Raw genomic sequence first — 7377 nt, 5'->3', positions numbered from 1 at the left:
TCAAGGCGGGTAAAGCTTGCAGGGTTAGGGGTTAAGATTGGCATTTTAGCACCCCCCCCCCCCCCCCCCGAGAAGCTCTTCTCGGTCATTTGTACACTTCGGTGATTGGTACAACTAGAGACTAGAAAAGCTCTAAGAGAACTGTTAAGCGACTCGGTCTTGGTCAGACAAAAAGACTATCCGAAGAAAAGTCGGTATTACGATCAATCGCATAAAATAGAAGATAGACAAACAGAACTCAGATAAGAGCCACAAGTTTTTGTTTGAGAGCAAATAATACAATAGTACTAACAAGCACTCAAACTCAAACTTGTTTCTGAAAACATCAAGCGCGGGTCAATTTCAAATTCAATTGCGTCCGACTAGTTTGGGCATTAAAAATAAAATCCAATTTCAAATTTAAACCGATCCAAGCAGATATACGAAAGTAGAAAACATCAATTAATGAAAAATCCTATATTCAAAGTTAAAAGAAAAAATGTAAACAACGTTTGCTATGTACAAAAACTGCTAAGCAATGTTCTTTCTAAAGATCAAATCGATTTGGTTAACGCTACCCATTACGTGTTCTCCACCAAATCATAAACACGTCCATAAACACACGCGCAATTTTACCAGTATATCCCGTTTCTTTTGGCAAAAAGTCTAACCACTCACAGAATATTCCAACATACCCGGCACATTGCTGGATAATAACCGCCATTGATTCCCATAACACCGATTGGGATTGAGAGATCAGAAAAACAACGGTAAAAATTTATTGTTGCATGAAAACATTTCTAAAGTGCGAACTATTTCGATTGGATTTCGTAGTTATGCATACTCCTATTTCTTAAGATGCAGTGACTAGCATCAACGTGAAAACGTATTAGAGATGTTAACGAAGACTTAAAAGAACAAAGTTCAAGTAGCGGGCATCTAAAATTGGGCTTTATTGTTTTATCTCGCTTCTATTTTTGATTGCTTTTTTTTAATACGGATTCCGCTCATTTTAGATTGCTTTGCCGAGAACCTGACGATTAAAAGCAATTTGAGCAGTATGCGATGAATGAAACTACCCTAGAGCAGTAAGAAAGCTGTGAACTAAGGTGAAGCAAAACAATTCATTTAAAAAAATGCAGCCGGAAATCTCCGGAATTGACTCAAAGTTGAATTTAACATACGCCCTAGCGAACCACTATCTAAACTAGTAAAATTATTTACTCCATTATATCACTCAATGTGAAAAAGAAACAAATAGAGGAAATAAATTAGAGAGGATAAGAAAAATAGGAAAACATTTTTGACTATTTTTTTCTCGACTCCAATCAGTTTCCAATCAGTTTTGGATTTATTCTCGACTCCAATCAGTTTTTGATAACAAATTTTCTATTATACTCAATTTCTGCTTACTGAAACTCTGTGTGTTAGAATACATACCTTACAGATTGCTGGCAAAATGAACCCGATTGCAAGGAAAAAATGTAGCAACTGATATTTGTACAAAAATATTTAAAAGCGGAAGTATATTGAGGTTAGACGTTAAACGTACAACTGTTACTAATGGGTGGCTACAAAATCTAGAACCAAAATCATTAAGCATTAGAGATGGTAACTAAGATTTACAAGAACAAAGTTTAAGAAGCGTGCATCTAAAATTGATTTTTATGGGTTTCCCGTTTCTTTTTTTTTATTTCGTTTTTCGATACTGACTCTGCTGATTCTAGATTAATTTTCTGGGCAACTTCGGTTTCAACGCCTTGAAGAGAAATAGGGAAGAATGAAAATAACGGTCTGCAAAGATGAGGGAGGATAATTAAAACATGCGGCGATATTTCGAAAAAGGAGAAAAACCAAGCAAAAAACAAAGGAGAAAAAGTATAAAAAGCAAGAAAAACAACAAAATCTAAGCAAGCTGTTGATTTTTTTTGAAATATCCTCTAAATATTGCTAGTCTCAACAGATGTTTTAAAAACGCTTTAAGAAGCAGTTCCTGCTTATTCGTTAAGCAACAACAAGCCTCCCAAACGTACTGGAAAACTTAAATAAAAGAGAGGGAAATAAATACTACAAAAAACTGAATAATTAATTAATTTAGTTTTTAAAAAAATATGTGATATCAACCTTATAATTGTTTCCACTTAGTAACAATTACCCTGCAACCAACCCTAATTAAACAATTGAAACAATGAAAATGAAACAAATTTTAAACAATGCCAAAAACTAAAGGGCAAGAAAAACTTTCAATAAGTCCACATGACTAATAATTACAATCAGAAACTACCTCGGACACTAAAAATCTGAAAAAGAGTGCAAAAACCGCTTAAAAAAGCTTCCTAAACGCCGAAATCACACAAAAACAGCTAAAAATTGTAAATAAAATTCAAAAACTTAAAAACTTCCTTGAAAAAGCCGCCACTGATCAAAGCATTTCAGTCGCTTTGCAAAAAAATTTTTCTCGCCTACCTTTCTTGCTCTCTCTCTCTCTCAAAAATGCAGTATCAATTGCAAAATCACTCTTCTCTTTGCTCTTCAATTCGTTCAGCCGTTTGACCAAAACACTTAACTTAGTTTTGACCTGCGCATTGCCGATTACATCGTGTTTTAAATAAACTCCATAAATTATCTATAAAAACGACGCTCCAGCAATACCCGTAAAAAGAGTCGTCAATAGATAGGAGAACTATAATAGCCGCCTCACAAGATGAGGGCAGCTAATAATAAAAAACATTCAAATTCGTGCAGATTATTAGCAACGGCTAAATGACCTCAAAATAAAAACGTTCAGAAATCGTTCCAAATGCGTAAAATACGTACTATTAAAAGAAAAAGGCACAGAAATGTTTTCTAAATTTCTTTTCAGTAAATATAAATACAATATGTACCGATTAGGGTGGTTTTCGGCTCAATGACTTTTGGTTTTCCAGACAATTGTTGATGAATACTAACAATTTTGCAAATTAATAACATCGGACAAAAAACCGGTATAAACATCAAAAACCTTGTCACCTAAATGTCACTGGTTGATTTGTACGCTTAGATCTAACACGTTGTTTACATCTAGCCGTTGTCTAACTACGATATAATACAAAGTTTGATATGGAAGTTGGCTTCAATTTAAAGCCCATCATCATCTTGGATGCACGTGACCCCTTTGCAAAACTGTTCCCTGAGCACACAAGCGTCGACTACATCATCAGGGCGTTGACCACATAAGATCAATTGTGCAGGAACACTATGCAGCACTGAAACTAAGGTAGTCATTACGCTCAATCAAAGCAAATCGTTTGAGGTGCAGAAACCTCCGCGCTGCAATCATGCAAACAGTCATGTCTGACCTACCCAAGGATAGACTTACTTACCAGTTTTCTCCCTTCACCAACGGCGTTCACTACTTTGGGTCATTTGATGTTACTGTCCGCTGCACTGCCGAAAAAAGATGGGGATTGCTCTTCATTTGTTGTACCGAAAAAAGATGGGGATTGCTCTTCATTTGTTGTACAAGGGTATAAAGTGGAGGTTCAATCCACCCAGTGCACCACATCCGGGTGATATCAGGGAGATGTTGGTGCCCAGTTTTAAGTGCGTGTTATAAAATTCATTGCACGCGTCGTTCCACGGATGCGGTGCATTTTACTACCTTTTGTCTCACGGAGCCAGCTCCTAATTCGCGTCCACTAACACCCGTAAGCGCTGATCCGTGTGATCTGATTGCTATCACCTAACCAATTTTTGTCGGGACAAAATTCAACTGGTAATCTCTCTCTTGCTGGAAATATTGAGTTTGATCATCGCAAACGCTAAGCCTGTGTGCAAACGTACGCTTACGCTGTTTGCTCCCTTCGGATCAGAAAGTTCGCACCCACGCTGTACCGATAATCTAAGTGGCAGACACCTGCCGCGCATTACATTGAGACCGGCGACTTAGTTTGGGTAGTTCAAGAACCCCGTTCTAGAGGTTACTACCTGATCACTCGGATTGTAGAACTCCGTTAAGGCTCCCATAGCGTCGCACGCTCCGCTATCTTACGTAAGTCGACTAGTTCACTCGTCCGTCTGCTTGTAAAACTTGTACCATTTTTCTCGCCGTCTTCTTCTTGTCAGAGAATGTTAGCTACAGCTAAATGACGTCATAATAAATACGCACAGAAATTGTTCCAAATGCACATAAAAAGTTCTAATATAAAACGAAAGCTCAGAAAAAAGTTGGTTCAACCTAAATTTAAGTAAATTTAACCACAAGATATACCGATTCAGGTGGTTTTTCAGCTTAAAAATTTTAGGTTTTCTAGACCATTGTTGATCGAATGCAAACCGATTTTAACGTCAAAAACATCAGACGAAAAACCGGTAAAAGAGCATCAAAAATCTTACCGCCTAAGTTCGACGGAGATTGATGTAGAACAGTGTGGTAGATGAAGTTGAGAGCAAGAGCAGTCTACATACAAGGGGCAGAAGGAGTAGCTGAGAAGGAGAAATAGATTGAGGTAATGGGGGAGGGGATGTTTTGGAGTAGCAATGTTATTGATCAAACTTAAATTACAAGAGGATAATATCTGCTGAAAAATTTGAAAAAAGCTGAGTACATTAAATGTAGATTTCTAACTTTCGAAAAAGATGCCATTTGAAATGAAAGAAGTCAAAGTCACGACATGAACACATATGCAACAACTTAAAAACCTATAGAATACCAATACTCCTCGGAGATTATTTTTGGCATTCTATATGTTTTAGTTTTAATTAAAAAAAAAACACGCATCACAATAATTGATTCTACTTCGTTTGAGAGCAATTAAACACTTTTCACTTTGTCAAATTAATTTCTCTAAATTAACGTACAGGCACATTATGCTTTCCCGAAAGCAAAACTTCGTATTTGTTCTCAACTTTATCGAAAATTGCATTGCAGTTGAAATGATCTCAGTTTATATGATCATTAAGCGTTTTGCTGTGTATCTTGAAAGAGGAAAACGTTTTCGTGAAAAAGATTGGTCTTCATGGTCATCTATATGGTTGCCAAAATACCATGAACTCCGTATATGGCTTTGATATGGTTGCAAGAAAGGTTTAAGGTGGTTCACCCGGGAGCCTCTCAAAGTCAAAATTTCTCTATTGGAATTCCCGCTAATACGCAGCAAATTATCTGCATCCTCGTAAACTGTCGTCAAGCCAACCACGAATAAGTTGCAAAAAAGCGGCTTCGCACTAGACATAAATTGAACATAAATATGAACATAACAGAAATAAACTTAAAACATAACCGACTAACGTCGGGCGAATTGCTCAAAAACTACAGGCGAGCGGTTGGCTTCGGTAGTAAACAGCTGGGGCTTAGGGATGAAGGGGTTCAAGCGGGCGGGGGGCAGGGGGTAAGGCTGCGAAGGAGAGTGGGATTCAAATCGGAATGTGGAGGAGGGTGGACAATGGAAGTGTTGAAGGGGGAGGGTAATGGGGGGGGTGATTGAAGGGGGTCAAACTTTCAAGATTAAGAAACGCCCTTCACGCACCATGTCTCCTCAAAGCAGTTTTGGTGAATCGCTTTCTTTTAGAATGCAGTAAAGCTTAGGGCTCTAAGAGAACTCAATGCCCTCCGAGCGCTACCTGTTTTTCCCGTTTTTGAGGACGAAAGTCAATGGGTCAGACGACAAATCGGTCGAGCGAAAAATCGCATTGAAAAAAGACCACAGGACTAATATAATTGCTACAAACTTGGTTTGAGAGCAATTTAAAAATATACTTATATGTGATCTTGGTCAACTCGCTTGCAAATTTTGAAAGCAAAAACTTAAAGCATTCATTCTTGTTTTAAACTACAGTGTCAGAAAATGCACAAGTTGTCCTGTCAATCCCTTCTTTTAATTAAAAATTTCCAACATTAACAGCCATTATGGCGCAGTGGGCTGCGAGTAAGTCTCATAGTCCTGAGCTTATGAGTGAGAGGGTTAATGATCATATGATCACTTCTTTATCACCGCTAGTACCAATAACATTTGACAACCAACGGCCAAAGTCCAGAATTAGTCTTCTATTTTTAATTGTCAAAGAAATAGACCAAAAAAAATCGAGAACAAAGAAAAACAAAAAAAAAGTTTGTAGCAATTGCAGGGTGAACATCTTCAACAAGACGTCGCAATTTCCCACTTATATTCTTCAAGATTACGTAGCTCCTTAAAGTGTCGTCAACGCCTATGAAAGTCTTTGAGGCTAAGAAAAGCTCCAGAAAAGACTAACAAAATAGCGTCGCCGTAAGGGAGATCAGACAGCTCAATGGTCCAGTCTCTGGAAAACAGTATATGGATCACAGTCCCAATTCAACTCGTAAATTGAAAAACAATTCAAATAATTGTCAATTGGCTGCATATTTTGGATATAGAAAATGAGCTCTGAATTAAACTACTTAGATAAGGTCCAATTATGTACAGCACAAAAAAACATCTGAACTGTCTCTTGGGAGATTGCGTATTGAAGCGTATTTTTTAAATTGCAGTCTGAAAAAAGCCCCTGGAGGCCCAATAACTAATATCACCAACAAAAATAATGAAGGCAAATTACCTTTAACAGATCATGCATGATTCGACAATTGAATGATTTGCTACCTACCAGCGACCATGGCGCAGTCGGCAGCGCGAAAGTCTCATAATCTTAAGGTCGTGAGTTCGAGCCTCACTGGTCGCATGCTTGCGTTTTTAACGTCGGTAGTTTAGCTACGGTCATTGCGTTTAAAGTATTAAGATTCGGTATTGCATCAATTTTTAATCAATTGTCAAAATGAATTCTCATAATGTTTGAGAAGTAGTTCTTTGTGGGTGCTAATCATACTAGCAGGAAAGCTAACACCCTACGTTTAAGATAAACCTTCGAAAGGCCGTTGATTTCATCAAGTACAAAATAAAGGAAAACCAATATGATGCCTCTTGCAACTTTTAAAAAGATTCCGATTTATTTTACAATTACGACCTCAGCGCCTTCAACTAAAACGTCTCACTTGCTTGATTAGGTTTGTTAATACTACAAACATTAACAACTTTTAAAACAATCTTTTAAAAAAATCTTTTGAAAAATCGATAATCAATATTAGATTAAATGACTCTAAACTCATGTACGCTCAAAATAATTGAGTGAACACGAGTCAACTTCGATAGGGTAGTTCTATCAATGGCATTGAAAAGGAACTTCGCAGCGTTGGTCTTTAGAATGGTACAAGAAGAGAATGGTACAAAAAAAATTATAGTAGATTGATAATATCACAAATTGAACCAATCGACATTTACGATCAACCTCAGTTTTGTAGTGTAAACAATTTACATATCCAACAACCGAGCTAAAAAATAATCGCATACGGATTAATGCAAATGCGTATAAAACACAAAAAGCGGCGGAAAAATTTCTGCAGAGAAA

At 37.2% G+C, this 7377-nt stretch overlaps 2 protein-coding genes and 1 non-coding gene across 4 annotated transcripts in view; 1 reads left to right on the top strand and 2 right to left on the bottom strand.

The window, feature by feature from the left end:
• The window catches only part of LOC142337770 (uncharacterized), a 346563-nt gene that overhangs the window by 31994 nt on the left and 307192 nt on the right, over nucleotides 1-7377 (bottom strand). The window lies entirely within an intron of this gene.
• Nucleotides 1-7377, bottom strand: part of LOC142337764 (dynactin subunit 4-like) — a 618078-nt gene that overhangs the window by 303510 nt on the left and 307191 nt on the right. The window lies entirely within an intron of this gene.
• Trnam-cau (transfer RNA methionine (anticodon CAU)) lies at nucleotides 6582-6654 on the top strand. The gene has a single exon. It is a non-coding gene; the product is annotated as a tRNA-Met (tRNA).

Source organism: Convolutriloba macropyga, chromosome 4 (assembly GCF_964194025.1).
Source record: "Convolutriloba macropyga chromosome 4, txConMacr16.3, whole genome shotgun sequence".
In the NCBI taxonomy this organism is placed as follows: Eukaryota; Metazoa; Xenacoelomorpha; order Acoela; family Convolutidae; genus Convolutriloba; species Convolutriloba macropyga.
The sequence above is the reverse complement of the archived record's forward strand: the minus strand, read 5'-3'. Positions and strand labels throughout refer to the sequence as shown.